Source organism: Nuphar pumila, chromosome 2 (genome assembly GCF_984573655.1).
Source record: "Nuphar pumila chromosome 2, dmNupPumi1.hap1.1, whole genome shotgun sequence".
NCBI classification, from domain to species: domain Eukaryota; kingdom Viridiplantae; phylum Streptophyta; class Magnoliopsida; order Nymphaeales; family Nymphaeaceae; genus Nuphar; species Nuphar pumila.
In genome coordinates this window covers 44,373,565-44,391,706 of record NC_143250.1, presented here as the reverse complement: position 1 = coordinate 44,391,706, position 18,142 = coordinate 44,373,565, and positions in this window count along the sequence as shown.

The following is an 18,142-nucleotide window of genomic DNA, read 5'->3' as shown; positions in this document are numbered from 1 at the left end:
AAAAGTACAATACCGAAGACGAAGGTCATGAAAAGTACTCGATTGCCAAGTTTCTGAAATATCAGATAGTTGAGAGCAAGTCAGTCACTGAATAGGCACACGAGTTTCTGTTGTTGCTTCATAGTTTGGCTGAGGCTGATATGAAACTTCATGAGAAGTTTCAAGTCATGACTATCGTGGAAAAATTTCTTAAGTCTTGGGTAGACCTTGGCATGTCTCTTAAGCACCGTAGATAAAAGATCTCCCTAGATGATTTTATGATAGCCATAGCCATTGAGGAAGAGCATAGGAGTCAGAATCAGGTTGTGATGCCAACTGAACAGCCTAAAGTGAATATGATGACCAGATCTTTTAAAGGCAAGAGACAAAAAACGAAACCTGCAATAAAAAACCAATTTAAACCTAAGGTCAAAATCTAGAAGAAGACAAAGAACAAACCGTGCTGGAATTGTGGACAGGTTGGGCACTTGGCTAAAGAATGTCCTCCCAAGAAAGCCAAGGCTCATGAAACCACAGATGAAACACCTCAAGTCAATATGGTGACTGAGGTCATTGAGACCAGTACTGGGTATGTTTCTGTTAACCCGCAAATCTATCATGTTTATGAGTCAACTGAGTGGCTGGTTGATACTGGGGCTAATGTGCATGTTTGTGCTGATAAGTCTGTCTTTGTCTCATACCAGACTGCTGCAGGCAGATCCGTGACTATGGACAACTCCACGACTGCAAAGGTGTTGGGGATTGGACGCGTGAACCTGAAGTTCTCTTGAGAACGAGTTCTATCTTTACACAGAGTACACCATGTGTCTGTAGTTAGAAAAAATATTTTAAGTGGTTCATGTCTAATTAGAGAGGGTTATAAATTTAATTTAAAATATAATAAAGTTGTTATTTTATATTTTGAAACATTTATTGGCAATGGGTATTTAGATGATGATTTATTTAAACTTCGTGTTGAATATGTTTGCAGTAATAAATTAGAGAATGGTGTTTCTTTTGATTCATTGTCTAATGTTGCTTATAATATAGAATCATCTGATAGAGAGGGAGAATATACATCTAACAAACTTGATGAATATTGCAAATCCGTTGGCATAGTTCATGAGTTTACCACTCCATATTCTCCTCAATCTAATAAAATTGTAGAAAAAAAGAATAGAACCCTAACTAACATGATAAATGCTCTACTTGAGAGTTCCGGATTACTACCTTTATGTGGGGGGATGCTCTGAATATGGATTGCCATATTCTGAATAGAGTTTCCCAGAAGCATAAGGATAATAGCCCATTTGAACTCTGGAGAAATAAGAAATCTAGCTTAAAATACCTCAAAGTGTGGGGGTGTCTTGCAAAGGTACTTGTCTCAGAGCACAACATGAAGAAATTAAGTCCTAAAATTGTAGATGCTGTCTTTTTAGGTTATGTAGAGAACAACTATGCCTATAAGTTCTTAATAATTAAGTCTGAGATATTTGGCATATATGTAAACTCTATTATTGAGCTTCGAAAAGTTACATTCTTTGAGAATGTATTTATCATGAAAGTTGGTGTACCTCAAAAACTTTCTTCTTCAGATGTACTTTCAACTTCTGGTTTCATTCCCGAACATGTGAAAAGGATGACAGATGTGGGGGTTGAGTCATCTTGTTCCCACTCTAGATCAATTGAGTTTGAGAAAGTGGTTGAACCAAGAAGGAGCAAGAGACCACAGATTACAAAGGATTTGAGAAGTGACTATATCACTTACCTGATCGAGGATGATCCTCCCACTTTCCGAGATGCAATGGCTTCACCTGAAGCAAGGCATTGAAAAGAAGCCATAAAGAGTGAAATGAACTCCATTGTCTCTAATGGCACTTGAGAACTGGTTGACCTCCCTCGTGGTAGCTTCACTATTGGGTGCAAATAGATCTTTAAGAAGAAGTTAAAATCAGATGGATCCATTGATAAGTACAGGGCTAGACTAGTTACCAAGGGGTTCAAACAAAAGGAAGGAATAAATTATTTTGACACTTATTCTCCGGTTACTCGGATGACCACAATTAGGGTGCTTATTATACTAGCCTCCATTTATGATCTCTCGGTCCATTAAATGGACGTGAAGACTGTTTTTCTGCATGGCAATCTTAAAGAAGAGATCTATATGGATCAACCTGAGGGTTTTGTGGCTCCTGTGAATGAAAATAAGTTTGTAGACTTGTTAAGTCATTATATGGACTAAAATAAGCCTCTAAACAATGGCATGAGAAGTTTGATAAAGTTATTTTATCATTTGACTTTGTTGTCAATGAATCTGATAAATGTGTTTATTGCAAAGTTAAAAGTGATGCATGTATCATTTTATACCTGTATGTAGATGATATTCTATTGTTTGATTCCAATATGGGAATTGTAAATGAGACGAAGTCGTTTCTTAGTAGTAAATTTGATATGAAGGATATAGGATTTGCAAATGTGATCTTAGGCTTAAAGCTGACTCGTTCAGTTGATGGAATAATTATTTCTCAATCTCACTTTGTTGAGAAAGTACTTAAGAAATTTGGCTATGACAAAAGAAGATCTGTAGCAACTCCATATGACCCTTCTACTCCTCTTGATAAGAATACGACCGGTGTTCTTGTGTTTCAATTAAGGTATTCCTAGATTATTGGAAGTTTGATGTATCTTGCAAATTGTAGGAGACCAGATATTTCGTTCTCGGTGACAAAATTAAGTAGATACACAAGTTGTCCAAATCACACTCATTGGAAGGCATTGGACATGGTACTTAGGTACCTGAAAAGAACTATTTCCTTGAGTTTTCTTTACAAGAGATTCTTTGTCGTTCTTGAGGGATATAGTGATGCGAGTTGGATAGCCATGAACTCTAGGAGTTATGGCGTAATAGGGTATATATTTGCCTCGGGTGGTGGCGCAGTCGCCTGGAGATCAGTAAAGTAGACCATCTTGTCATGGTCTACTTTTGAGGCTGAGCATTATGCTTTAGATGTCACAAGAATGGAAGCTGAATGGTTAGAGAGACTTCTATAAGAACTTCCTTCAATGAGCAAACCAATTCCTGCGATATTTGTGCATTGTGACAGTATGACAACAATTGTAAAGATCAAAAATACAAAATATAATAAAAAACAGAGGAAATACATCCAAGTCAGAATAAAATTTGTAAGGGAACTAGTGTCTCAATTAATGATTGTTGTAGACTATGTTGGATCCAAAGAAAACACAACTGATCCATTAATGAAAAGACTAGATAAGTCATTAGTCTTGAAATCTAGAGAGAGGATGAGACTGAAACCCATCAGTAGTTCATCTACAGTGTCAACCCAACCTATCTGAGTGGAGATCCCACAAAGTAAGTTCAATGTGGTAATAACAAGCTGTAGGGTGAACTAGATATCACCTTCTTAATGAAATACTATGTATCTATGTCTGATCCCCTGATTACTCTGGAAAGGTGTTGTAGCTGCAAGTTAAGGAAGAGTTAAAACTCTGAATGAGTTCAAAGCCTTCTAGGCAAAATGTTAGCAGTGCATCTCTGGAGAAGCCCACCTATGTGAGTGTGACTGTGTGCTCTGCAGTTTAAGAAATTGGGTTATTCCTGAAGTCACTCATGAAACAGGATTCGGGCGCATGGCCTTTAACGTGCTGCCCCTAAAGATTACAACCAGAACCTTTATCGTGTTGTTGCTAATAGACACTCCTACATCAAAGGTTCAAGTTCAGAACTTTAGTTCACTTCGTTCGTGTGGGGTTAAAGTTAGTCAACTAAGGTAGTGATTCAAACCGGAATGTACCATTACTGAAAGCATGATATGTCCTGCTGCAGATTACTCCATCTTGCATCTTTGTTTCCTCCTGTTTTCATTCTTTGAATTTGTGGGAGAATGTTGGATGTAGGAAGAGATGATGAGGTAATTCAAATAAAGAAAATAATTAGGGACCACTCCTTTATGAAGTGCTTTTGAACTTTGATGATGTGAAATAGTCCCATATTTAAGAATCTCAAAAAGGTTGTGGGCTTTATAACCTATATGGAGATTCTAACACTTGTTCCAAAGAACAAGGAGATGAGATGACTACCACACACACACGTGTGTGTGCGCGCCCACTGTGTCGTACCGAGCCGGTTTGGATTAGAATAATTGGCCCTTTAGGGCCATATCCATTCTAAGTCCAATATTCTTTTTATCCTGCATTATTATTTTTATTTGGATTATATAATGGGATAAGAGAAATTGATAACGGATAGTTCTGTTATCGGGTCACGTTACTTCGTAATCTGTAATGGGTCTTTTCCACATTTCGTAACCGTTTGTTGTATCTCTCTCTCAATTTTCGCTGTGGGTGTTCCCCTGAAAGAGAAGTTCTGCATCATCTGTTCGTTGAAGTTGTATTCGAAGGACGATCTACCATCGGAGTGCACCGATATATATCGTTGAGGCTACTGTATCCTGGGGGAAGGACGCCAAACCTTTTTGCACTGTATGTGGGGGCAAATCTTCTCTAAGGGAAGTATTTTTATATGCCTTAGCCTTTTGCAGAATAATAACATATTTTTTTTTTGTTTTTATTCTATTCAATGCATATGTTTGATCCTTTGATCCTGTCTGGTTTATGGTTTAAAACCGTATATGACATGCTTAAACCCTGTTACAATTTGAATCAAATGTTATATTTTTATATCATGTTATATAAAAATCTGATTTACAACATGATACTGTTTTTTATTCTAACACCCTATGCCATGACCTTATCTTCATATCCCTCTTAAATCCTATGATGCAAGTTGTTTTAATCAGATCTGACCTTATAGATGGATTCAACTTGGCTGATTTAATAAGAATTGATGCTTGGATAATCCTTTTTGATGAAAAAATGTTTTTTTCAATTGCAAACACCAAAAATCCTGCATATAAGTCAGATTTCTGCTATTTAATCTATGGAGTCCACTTTGATCAAAACAATTAGGGAGTACTAAGAAGGGGTGTGAAGATAAGGATGACATAGTGGATGAGTGAAACCACTTTGCATAAATTACGACCATCATTACTCATTAAAAAACACCACAAATGCTGGTTACAAGAGAGAGAGAGAGAGAGAGAGAGAGAGAGAGAGAGAGAGAGAGAGAGAGATTTGGCATTGATTTTAGATTGGAAAGCAGAGAAGGAGCTTACAAGGCTAATGGGGACCATCGGGGTTAAAAAGATTGCTTGCTTACTGGAAAGAAAAAGTGCTTAATAACATTTAGCAGTAAAGCCTGTTTTCAGTCCTCATGGAGTCACGTGACCACCATTGTGCAACTCTCACGCGCGCACATGCAGACACTTGACATTGGTCTCCACACATATGGACAATGACATCTTTGTACGTATATGCAAGCAAAGAAGAGAGAGAGATAGAGAGTGTTTCATATGATCAACAGCAACATATGTGCATAATATAAACACAGCGGGCCCCAGTATCTTACGCATTAATATGTTCACTGGTGAAACCGTGTTAGCAAAAAGATTGAACTAGACAAAAAGAACACTATTCGAAAGGCATGCTAAGTTATGGCTGTGCGTCTGTCCCTTTTATTTTAAGGCGACAACAATGTTTTTTAGTGTGTGTCCCTTTGACGCAAAGACAAGACTTGGAGGTGTGTTTGGATGCTGGGAGACTTATGAACAGTGAATGCCAGACCATGATATCCAAAAACATATATCCAAAAACATAGGAATAGGTGGTCTTAGTGGAGGTAGCCGAGCAGATCCAGTGATTGGTCTCGAATACTTTACAAAGTACTTAGGCCACACAAAACACAGAAAATCGCTGGGAGTATAGCAATTTTCTGTGTTTTGTATTTTATACAGAAAATTGCTGCCCGCGTAGCGATTTTCTGTGCATGTGTTTTACACAGAAAATCACTGCACGCGTGAGCGATTTTCTCTGTTTTGTGTGGCCGAAGTACTTTGTAAAGTACACGGCCTGATAACCTAACCACACCACATGGAGGTGGAGGAGACCTTTAACTAAACAAATCTCAAAAACACCAAATGAGAATCCCATCTTATTTGGTTTTGGACTTGGCTTCGATTTCCTCGGTTTTGGCCTTGAGTCCCGAAAGGATTTTCTCCTCCATCTTTGGCCTCAAGAAATGGTGGGAGGGGCCTTCTTGGAGTCCAGATTCATATTTGTATTTTTCTTTTTCAATTTATAACCCGAAGAAACCGCACCGGACATGATAACCTGGTCACGCTGGCTCAGCCTGCCATACTTACGGCCGTCATGCCAGCAGCGTAAAACTTTGAGGCTAGGACCCCTTCCCCTGGAGCCTATAATCCATTGATTACAATGAAAACATGCTAACGTAGAATCACTGTGGTAGCTGCGTGGATTATTGGTGACATGGTTTCTATGATGTGCATGACGTAGTGGAAAAATGTGTTACTTCAAACACGCAATTTTGAATCATATCATCGACGGAATTATTTGAAATCGACTTAATCTCTATTAGTATCTATGGGTTTAGATAAATTTTAGAATAATTTGATCATCAATAACCAAAGGGTTGCTAACATAAGTTCTTGAAAAATCTTCACTAACAACTTCATAATCATTGCCCACAAGGGCTCCACACGTGGCTAGGTGGGTCGGCTTAAGGTATTCATTTTCGAGGATGCGGGTTCAACGCCCCCAAGTGTGCATCCATTGCTGCAAGATTGAAGACAACAACAAATTATCCCCAGTATCAAGGAAGAGTACTAAGGCACTATAAGCACCCCAATTTTTTCTCGTTCATCTTCTAGCCCCCCCCTCCCTTCAACAGATGCCAACCTCTGTAGGTCAATATAGGAGTTTAGCCCTAAGTGTAATATCCGAAAATTTGTAAGTTCTTTTCTATAGCATTGTGAAATGTCTTGAATTTCGTGCCAATATAAAATCCTAATTTCTTTAAAAATGAATGTTTGAGTATATCCGTAAGGATTAAGGGGTTTAATTATATTGAATTGTAGTAAATATAAACCCTACATAGTTTGGATATTTGAGAAAACCCTAAGTGATGCCTAATTGAAAATGTCTCTCTTAAAAAGAAAATGTTGAATTTTCTTTAAGTAAAGTTAATTAAATAATGTGAATTAACAAAAGTAGATTTTAAAAATATACATATTAATAAGCTTAATAAGATGAAATTAGCTTATATTCAATTCCTTTACATTTTCACATGAGTTGTGGTTATATAAAACAAAAACGATTTTTAATTGGAAATTTATGATTATTAATAATAGTTTAATATAATACTTTTCTTTTTTATAAATTAAAATCTATTTTTATTAGTTTAGTAGGAGCCCATAGGTGGGCCATCCCATCCTATGTGGCATCTTACTTCAAATTCAAATTGAAAATAAAGGTATAGTGATTTTCAAGGTTATTTAAAGTTTGAAAAGTCAAAGTGGAGATCAAGGGCTCTAAATGAATTTCATTAATGAGATCAAGGGCTGGAATTAATTCCAGCCCATAACCTAATTTAAGAAGGGTCATAAAACCGTCCCATAGCCCATGCCTCCCTCATTTGTGCTGGAAAAAAAAGGAGAGTTTCTCTCTCCCCCAAAACCCTCTTCTCTCTCTCCTCTCTTTCCCTTCCCTATTCTCTTCTTTTTAGAGTTTCTTTTGATTCTTGAGTGCAAGATCCAGACCTCAAGGGGTGTGGTGAGGAGATCTAAGGTCCTCACATTGCTGGAAGGAGGAGCTGATCGGTGGATCGAGCAAAAAGGGCCGTTCATCCATCAAGAAATATGTTTTTTTCAACAAAAGGTTGGGTTTCTATGCTTTTCTTGCAAGAACGAAGTTCTTGGCATGAATTTTGATGCTTTTTCATGAGTTTAGATCATGATCAAACCCTCCTAATTGTGGGTTTGACTCGGATCTAATGATCCATGGCAAAAACACATTTTCCTCTAAAGAAAACTATTTTTGAAATCGGGTTTATCATAAAAATTGGTTTCTTAGAAATAGATTCGTAAAATATATTTGTATTTGATTTATTCCATGATTTTTATGCAAATATTAGTTTGGATTGATAGATTATGAATTGTTCCATCTACTGTGAATATTTTAGAATTTTCGGAATTTTATTTCATGCGTATTTTCTATTTCTTTTAATTTTTCTTGGGATTCAGGTGACTCGGTTTGATTCACCCAAATGCAAATCTCGAAATTCCAGGTTTTCCACTTGACCTCTGTTCAGTAAAATGGTCGTTTCTCCCTCGTTCGGAGAAGTTTTGACAAACGGATTATTGCATTGGAAAGCTAACTCCATTGTGCATATACTGTAGAAATTTGGGCTCTGTTCATGGACCGAGCATGTCTCTATGACAGTCGAAACAAAAACTAATAGGTCTGTAGTAAAACATGCATAACTCCCTCATACGGAGGAGTTTTTACAAACGTTTGCGGCTATGGATAGCTGACAACAATTCCTATAGGACCACAGCAACAGCGACCCCAGTAGTCCCAGCCGCAAGGCCATAAGAAAGCTACTGGATGCATATATGCGACTTCTGCAGAGGAGTTGCAAGAAGATGCCAACGTCATTGAAGGTACAATCCCTATTGCAAAGTTTGATGCTAAAGTTCTTGCAACTCCTCTGTTTTTCCGCTTTTAACTGCTAAAAGATTTAAATGTATTTCAAAAAAAAAATTCCACCAATTTCGGGTTATAAAAATTGGGGTGTTACAACCATGGTATCAGAGCATAAGGAAAGTATAGCTCAAAGCTCGTCCAACCAACCACCATCACTGTAAGTATGCTTCCATTTTATTTGTTTTGATGACTTATGAAAATTGTATGTCTGTAATTATTTCTGTTGATACCATAGCAACAACGACCCCAGTAGTCTCAGCCGCAAGGCCATAAGAAAGCTACTGGACGCGTATATGCGACTTCTGCAGAGGAGTTGCAAGAAGATGCCAACGTCATTGAAGGTACAATCCCTATTGCAAAGTTTGATGCTAAAGTTCTTGCAACTCCTCTATTTTTCCGCTGTTAACTGCTAAAAGATTTAAATGTATTTCAAAAAAAAAAATTCCACCAATTTCGGGTTATAAAAATTGGGGTGTTACAACCATGGTATCAGAGCATAAGGAAAGTATAGCTCAAAGCTCGTCCAACCAACCACCATCACTGTAAGTATGCTTCCATTTTATTTGTTTTGATGACTTATGAAAATTGTATGTCTGTAATTATTTCTGTTGATATATGCGGCAAGAATCAGAACGTAGATCTAATAGGGTCACATGAATGAGAATTTTTGAATTTATGTCCAACTTATAAGTAATCTGAATCCATGTGTATGTTTGTAGATGGCCAAAAAATAGCCCCCAGGTTGGACTGCTTAGAGGGACTTCATTTTTGAAACCCTCGCGAATCTGATGGCCTATTGTCAGAACTAGGCCGACAACGGGGGTAATGGCAATGGTGCAGGCCATCAGCATGATGGTCACATAGCGACACCAGTTGTCACAACCAATGGAGCATCATACAAGCGCTTCATGGAGTTGAGCCCTTCTGCTTTCACTGGTAAGGAAGATTCGGATGCAGCGGAGGAATGGGTTCGCACCATAAGCGAGATTTTCGAGATTCTCGAGGTTTCCGCTGAGAGGCAGGTTTCTTTTGCCACTTATCGGCTCCAAGGGGATGCCAGGAGCTGGTGGGAGACGACACGCGAAGTATGCTACACGCCTGAAGAGCGACACACCCTCACTTGGGAGGAGTTTACAGCGGTATTCATGGACATCTACTTTCCCCAGTACGCGCGCTATCGTAAGAAACAAGAGTTTTTAGATCTTCGACAGGGGTCCATGAAGGTGGCAGAGTACACTACACGTTTCTGACATTTAGAGAAGTATTGCCCGCATACTTATACCACTAACGAGGCGCGAGCTAAGAAGTAGGTGCAGGGTTTACGTGATGGCCTGAGGACGAGAGTGCTGACTTCTCAAAACCTCAACCAGGCAATCGAGATGGCCACATTACTTCAGGATGACTGGGAGTCTTCTAAGAAGACTCAGCCTAGCCGTTTCGACAAGTCGAAGGGCAATGCGAATAAGGCCCCTCGACCAATAGCGGAGAGTAGTAAGGCGCCACCCGCAAAGAAGGCCAAGGGACAACAGGGAAGCACTCAAGCATCGCAGTCTTATGCAGTATGTAAGCACTGCAATAAGCGGCACCCTGGAGTCTGCTACAGAGTCTCAGGTGCATGTCTAAGATGTGGAAAACAAAGTCACTTCATCAAAGACTGCCCTATGAGGCCAACTCAGGAGGAAACTGCCCCTGTTCCTAGAGGACCACAGCAACAGCGACCCCAGTAGTCCCAGCCGCAAGGCCATAAGAAAGCTACTGGACGCGTATATGCGACTTCTGCAGAGGAGTTGCAAGAAGATGCCAACGTCATTGAAGGTACAATCCCTATTGCAAAGTTTGATGCTAAAGTTCTTTTTGACACTAGTGCTACGCATTCCTTCGTATCCGTACGTTTTGCGAATGTGATTGGTGTCACACCGACTTCGTTGGGATATACTCTGGAAGTTATCACACCTTCGAGTGGTAGCTCTATCGCTCGTACCTATCTATCTAGAGTAGAGGTTATGATTGCAGGGCAGAACCTCCCTGCCAATCTTATCCTGTTGGATATGGTCGGTTATGATGTAATTCTTGGCATAGATTGGATGTATGAGCATTACCCTTGTATTCTTTGTCGTGAGTGACGCATTCAATTTGCTCGCCCTGATCAGCCTGTACTCGAGTACAAGGCATGTAAAAAGGAGAGCAAAGGATGACTTATCTCGGCATTAAAGGCGCACCGTTGTGTAGAAAAGGGGTGTGAGGCCTTTTTGGCCAGTGTTTCTTTGATAGACCCCAATACTACACCACTGGAAGACTTAAACGTAGTTCAAGATTTTTCAGACGTTTTTCCAGGTGACCTGCCAGGCATACCGCCTACCAGAGAGGTGGACTTTGCAATAGAGTTGGTGCCTGGAACGACCCCGATATCTAAAGTACCCTATCGTATGGCTCTAGCAGAGTTAGAGGAGCTAAAGAAGCAGCTGCAAGAATTGATGGATAAAGGCTTTATTCGGCCTAGTGTTTCACCTTGGGGAGCTCCAGTATTGTTCGTCAAAAAGAAGGATGGGTCAATGCGTATGTGCATTGACTATAGGATGTTGAATCAGGTAACAATAAAAAACAAATATCCTCTTCCCATGATCGATGAGTTGTTTGATCAACTTCAAGAGGCCAAGGTCTTCTCCAAGATTGATCTTCGATCAGGGTACCATCAACTGAAGATCGAAGAATCCGACGTGCAAAAGACAACATTTAGGACACGATACAACCATTACGAGTTTTTGGTGATGCCTTTTTGGTTAACAAATGCCCTTACGGCATTTATGGACCTGATGAATCGGATCTTTCAGCCTTACCTAGACCTTTTCTTGATCATATTTATAGACGATATCTTAATTTACTCCGAGAGCGAGGAAGATCATAGGGAGCATCTAAGGATTGTCCTTGAAGCGCTTCGACAACATCAACTATATGCTAAGTTCTCGAAGTGCGAGTTTTGGCTGAATCAAGTTATGTTCTTGGGTCACGTAATCTCTAAAGATGGGGTGTCAGTCAACCCTGCCAAGGTGGAAGCAGTCATAGATTGGAGACAGCCTAAGAGTATCTCAGATATACGCAGTTTTCTCGAGCTTGCAGGCTATTATCGTCGTTTCATTTAGGATTTTTAAAGATCGCTTCACCTATGACGAAACTACTTCGTAAAGGAATTAAGTTTGTCTGGACCCAGCAATGCGAAGGAAGCTTTCAAGAGCTGAAGAAGAGGCTTACTACAGCCCCTATACTCACATTGTCTTCTAAGTAAAGAGGCTTTGTGATTTATAGTGATGCATCAGGTACTGGTTTGGGATGCGTTTTGATGCAGCATGGCAAGGTGATCGCCTACGCATCACGTAAACTGAAGGTGCATGAGCGAAACTACCCCACTCACGACTTGGAACTTGCTGCAATAGTCTTTGCACTAAAGGTATGACGACATTATTTGTACGGTGAACAATTTGAGGTCTTCTCAGATCATAAGAGCCTCAAGTATATCTTCTCACAGAAGGATTTGAACATGAGGCAAAGACGGTGGTTAGAATTTTTAAAAGATTATGACTTCTCCATTTCTTATCATCCAGGCAAAGCCAATGTAGTGGCTGATGCTTTGAGTAGAAAGGCTGGGAGCCTTGCGAGTTTTATCAGCAGTAAGTGGAAATTACTCGAAAACCTGATAAATTGGAAGCCCTTTGAAGCAGAATCGGGTCAGATTCAGATCGCTAGCACGGCAGTGCAGACAGAACTCATGGATCAGATCATCACCCAACATAAGGATAATCTCGAATTCAATAAGATGATTGCAGCATGCAAGCAAGACCAGTCAACATTGCACTTAGAGAAGGATGGAAGCATCTCGTATGGCCAGAGGCTCTGGGTGCCCGCAGAGCCCCAGTTGAGGAAAGAGTTATTGGATGAGGCGCATCGTACTGGATTTATTATACATCCCAGAAGCACCAAGATGTATAAGAATCTTCAGAGGAATTACTGGTGGCCCGGCATGAAAAAAGACGTCGCTGAGTACGTGTCGAGATGCTTAATGTGTCAGCAGGTTAAGATAGAGCACCAGAGACCAGGCAGTATGATGCAGTCGATTGAGATTCCACAGTGGAAGTGGGAAGACATTACCATGGACTTTGTGGTAGGTCTACCCAAGACACGCCAGCAGTATGACACCATTTGGGTGATTGTGGATCGCCTTACAAAGTCAGCACACATCTTACCGACCACGGCGAATCAAACCTTGGAGAGTTTGGCAGATTTATATGTCGACGAGATTGTCAGATTACATGGGATACGTGTTTCGATTATCTCAGACAGGGATCCTAGATTCACGTCAAAGTTTTGGGGACAACTTCAGAAAGCTTTGGGGACAAAGCTTAAGTTTAGCACAACTTTTCACCCCCAGACAGATGGTCAGTCAGAGAGGACTATTCAAACACTCGAGGATATGTTGCGAGCGTGTGCATTGGAGTGAAAAGGTGACTGGAGTAAGCACCTAAAGTTAGATGAGTTTGCCTACAATAACAATTATCATTCGAGTATCGGCATGGCTCCATATGAGGCATTGTACGAGCGACCCTGTAGGTCCCATGTTTGTTGGAGCGAGGTAGGTGATCGAACTGTTGAATCGCCTATAGTTTTGCAGCATTATACGGATCAAGTACAGTTGATTCGTAAGAGGCTTTTGACAGCGCAGAGCCATCAGAAGAGTTATGCAGATCCAAAGAGGCGAGAGGTTTCTTTCGAGGTTGGTAATCATGTGTTTGTCAGGGTATCGCCAACGAAGAGCGTATTTTGGTTCGGCAAGAAAGGAAAATTGAGTCCGAGGTAAGTAGGACCGTTTCTCATCCTCGAGAGGATAGGAGGCACCGCGTATAGATTGACACTTCCCCTTCAGTTTTCCAACATCCATGATGTTTTCCATGTGTCAATGTTGAGGAAATATGTACCAGATTCTACTCATGTTATTCAGTATGACAAAGTCGAGGTTCAGAGAGACCTCACGTTTGAGGAACGGCCGGTAGAGATAGTAGATTGACGAGAACAAGTGCTGCGACATAAGTCAATTCCACTTGTTAAAGTACGATGGCAGCACCGCGGGCTGGAGGAGTGTTCTTGGGAGCCCGAGGCCGATATGAGAGCTAAATATCCACACTTGTTCGGTACGTAATGTTAACCAAATTTTGAGGACGATTTTTTTTATAGGGGGAATGGATGTAATATCCGAAAATTTGTAAGTTCTTTTCTATAGCATTGTGAAATGTCTTGAATTTCGTGCCAATATAAAATCATAATTTCTTTAAAAATGAATGTTTGAGTATATTCGTAAGGATTAAGGGGTTTAATTATATTGAATTGTAGTAAATATAAACCCTACATGGTTTGGATATTTGAGAAAACCCTAAGTGATGCCTAATTGAAAATGTCTCTCTTAAAAAGAAAATGTTGAATTTTCTTTAAGTAAAGTTAATTAAATAATGTGAATTAACAAAAGTAGATTTTAAAAATATACATATTAATATGCTTAATAAGATGGAATTAGCTTATATTCAATTCCTTTATATTTTCACATGAGTTGTGGTTATATAAAACAAAAACGATTTTTAATTGGAATTTTATGATTATTCAATAATAGTTTAATATAATACTTTTCTTTTTTATAAATTAAAATCCATTTTTATTAGTTTAGTAGGAGCCCATAGGCAGGCCGTCCCATCCTATGTGGCATCTTACTTCAAATTCAAATTGAAAATAAAGGTATAGTGATTTTCAAGGTTATTTAAAGTTTGAAAAGTCAAAGTGGAGATCAAGGGCTCCAAATGAATTTCATTAATGAGATCAAGGGCTGAAATTAATTCCAGCCCATAACCTAATTTAAGAAGGGTCATAAAACCCTCCCATAGCCCATGCCCCCCTCATTTGTGCTGGAAAAAAAGGAGAGCTTCTCTCTCCCCCCAAAACCCTCTTCTCTCTCTCCTCTCTTTCCCTTCCCTATTCTCTTCTTTTTAGAGTTTCTTTTGATTCTTGAGTGCAAGATCTAGACCTCAAGGGGTGTGGTGAGGAGATCTAAGGTCCTCACCTTGTTGGAAGGAGGAGCTGATCGGTGGATCGAGCAAAAAGGGTCATTCATCCATCAAGAAATACGTTTTTTTTCAACAAAAGGTAGGGTTTCTATGCTTTTCTTGCAAGAACGGAGTTCTTGGCTTGGATTTTGATGCTTTTTCATGAGTTTATATCATGATCAAACCCTCCTAACTGTGGGTTTGACTCAGATCTAATGATCCATGGCAAAAACACATTTTTCCCTAAAGAAAACCATTTTTGAAATCGGGTTTATCATAAAAATTGGTTTCTTAGAAATAGATTCGTAAAATATATTTGTATTTGATTTATTCCATGATTTTTATACAAATATTAGTTTGGATTGATAGATTATGAATTGTTCCATCTACTGTGAATATTTTAGAATTTTCAAAATTTTATTTCATGCGTATTTTCTATTTCTTTTAATTTTTCTTGGGATTCGGGTGACTCTGTTTGATTCACCCAAATGCAAATCTCGGAATTCCAGGTTTTCCACTTGACCTCTGTTCAGTAAAATGGTCGTTTCTCCCTCGTTCGGAGAAGTTTTGATAAACGGATTGTTGCATTGGAAAGTTAACTCCATTGTGCATATACTATAAAAATTTGGGCTCTGTTCATCGACCGAGCATGTCTCTATGACAGTCGAAACAAAAACTAATAGGTCTGTAGTAAAACATGCATAACTCCCTCATACGGAGGAGTTTTTACAAACGTTTGCGGCTATGGATAGCTGACAACAATTCCTATATACTGTAAAAATTTCAGCTCTGTTCATGGAGCCAAAAATTTTCTGTGAGCTCTGTACCAGTTGGACAGAGATATGAAATTGGAAAAATTAGGGCAAATTCATAAATCAAGGCTCAAAGGGTGCATAGTATATATGTTTTTATTGAATTTCTTTATAGAATTAGTATGCATTATGTGAATGATTCTGCAGGTCTGATTTTATGCAATCTTATATGATTATGGCATGAATTGTAAATGGAAGGTTACACATTAAAGATTTAGGATCAAAAGGTCCAATGAATACAAGTTTATATTTTAAATTCTAAAAATGTGTTGACTACATGTATGTCCATGATATCGTGATGATATGATTGTTTCATTGATATGGATGTTCATATATATTCTCCTTGTTGCATTGGCCATGTACATGCATATGCATTATGATGTGTGAAAATGAATAAGATGTTTATGCTACGCATGTGCTCAAATGTCTGTTACAAGTTTAATTATATGACTTTGTCCAATGCCTTATAAGAATGCATCCATGACCATAAAGTGGTTTAAGTTTAATGTTGTGTAAAAAGTATGACTGTAATCAAGTAATCATGTGACATTAAACTCAAGATACTTGCTTGGAGAGTAGCAGGTGATACAAAACTTCGTGGGGCAAGTTCTGTTACGGGCACGGAAGGTTGCTCCTCCCCTCCCACGATTTTAGGGGGAAAACCTCTGCATTAGACTGCAGCGTAGAGGTTACTGTACTCATGAGGAAAAACTGATGCATCGGGTTGAAAGGTGTTGGGAATCTCTCTCGTATTAACGTCCCTTAGCCCGTCTTAGTGAATGGACCTGGCCAGGCTAAAGCCACCCCTGTATGTAAAACACGTCCTATGTCATGGTCCTGATCTAAGAATGTCTGCCTGTGTCGTATCAGCAGGGCTAAGAAGTGATAACTTAAATGGTGTCTGCATTAATTTGGCATCGCATGCATCATCTAATTAAGAAAATGTAACTAAAGATAAGAAAATATGCATGCATTGAAAGAGCTTCTGCATATGGTAAGTCATGCATTTTAATGGTTCATGCATTTTATATTTTGAATGTATGGATTTATGTTTTTCTGTTAAATATGAAAATTCTAAACATGCATGATTTGTTGTATGATTGTTTAAGTTAAATTCAATGTTAAACCATGAAATTTCTATTGAAATCCTTGTCTTGTTATTATGTCTTACATGTTTAGCATAATTACTCTACTGAGACATGTTGTCTGACCCTATATGGTTTAAAAAATTTCAGGTAATGAGTAGGTACTTACGTGCGAAGGCGGAAGGTTGCGACGGGGACTGAGCCTACCTTTCCTCTGCTTCATGATTTCTGAACTTTGATTTTACTTTAATTCAATTCAATGACAAATGTGATAAATTTTGGATATTATGGAACTTGATGTTATTTAATGCATAGTTAATTAGTTGTTAAAGTTTAAATTCCATAATTATATGGTTGCAAGCATTCATCTGAAGTAGCACGCCAAGTTTTATGCCCAATGTGTTTTTCCGCTGTTAACTGCTAAAAGATTTAAATGTATTTCAAAAAAAAAAATTCCACCAATTTCGGGTTATAAAAATTGGGGTGTTACAACCATGGTATCAGAGCATAAGGAAAGTATAGCTCAAAGCTCGTCCAACCAACCACCATCACTGTAAGTATGCTTCCATTTTATTTGTTTTGATGACTTATGAAAATTGTATGTCTGTAATTATTTCTGTTGATATATGCGGCAAGAATCAGAACGTAGATCTAATAGGGTCACATGAATGAGAGTTTTTGGATTTATGTCCAACTTATAAGTAATCTGAATCCATGTGTATGTTTGTAGATGGCCGAAAAACAGCCCCCAGGTTGGACTGCTTAGAGGGACTTCATTTTTGAAGCCCTCGCGAATATGATGGCCTATTGTCAGAACTAGGCCGACAACGGGGGTAATGGCAATGGTGCAGGCCATCAGCATGATGGTCACATAGCGACACCAGTTGTCACAACCAATGGAGCATCATACAAGCGCTTCATGGAGTTGAGCCCTTCTGCTTTCACTGGTAAGGAAGATTCGGATGCAGCGGAGGAATGGGTTCGCACCATAAGCGAGATTTTCGAGATTCTCGAGGTTTCCGCTGAGAGGCAGGTTTCTTTTGCCACTTATCGGCTCCAAGGGGATGCCAGGAGCTGGTGGGAGACGACACGCGAAGTATGCTACACGCCTGAAGAGCGACACACCCTCACTTGGGAGGAGTTTACAGCGGTATTCATGGACATCTACTTTCCCCAGTACGCGCGCTATCGTAAGAAACAAGAGTTTTTAGATCTTCGACAGGGGTCCATGAAGGTGGCAGAGTACACTACACGTTTCTGACATTTAGAGAAGTATTGCCCGCATACTTATACCACTAACGAGGCGCGAGCTAAGAAGTAGGTGCAGGGTTTACGTGATGGCCTGAGGACGAGAGTGCTGACTTCTCAAAACCTCAACCAGGCAATCGAGATGGCCACATTACTTCAGGATGACTGGGAGTCTTCTAAGAAGACTCAGCCTAGCCGTTTTGACAAGTCGAAGGGCAATGCGAATAAGGCCCCTCGACCAATAGCGGAGAGTAGTAAGGCGCCACCCGCAAAGAAGGCCAAGGGACAACAGGGA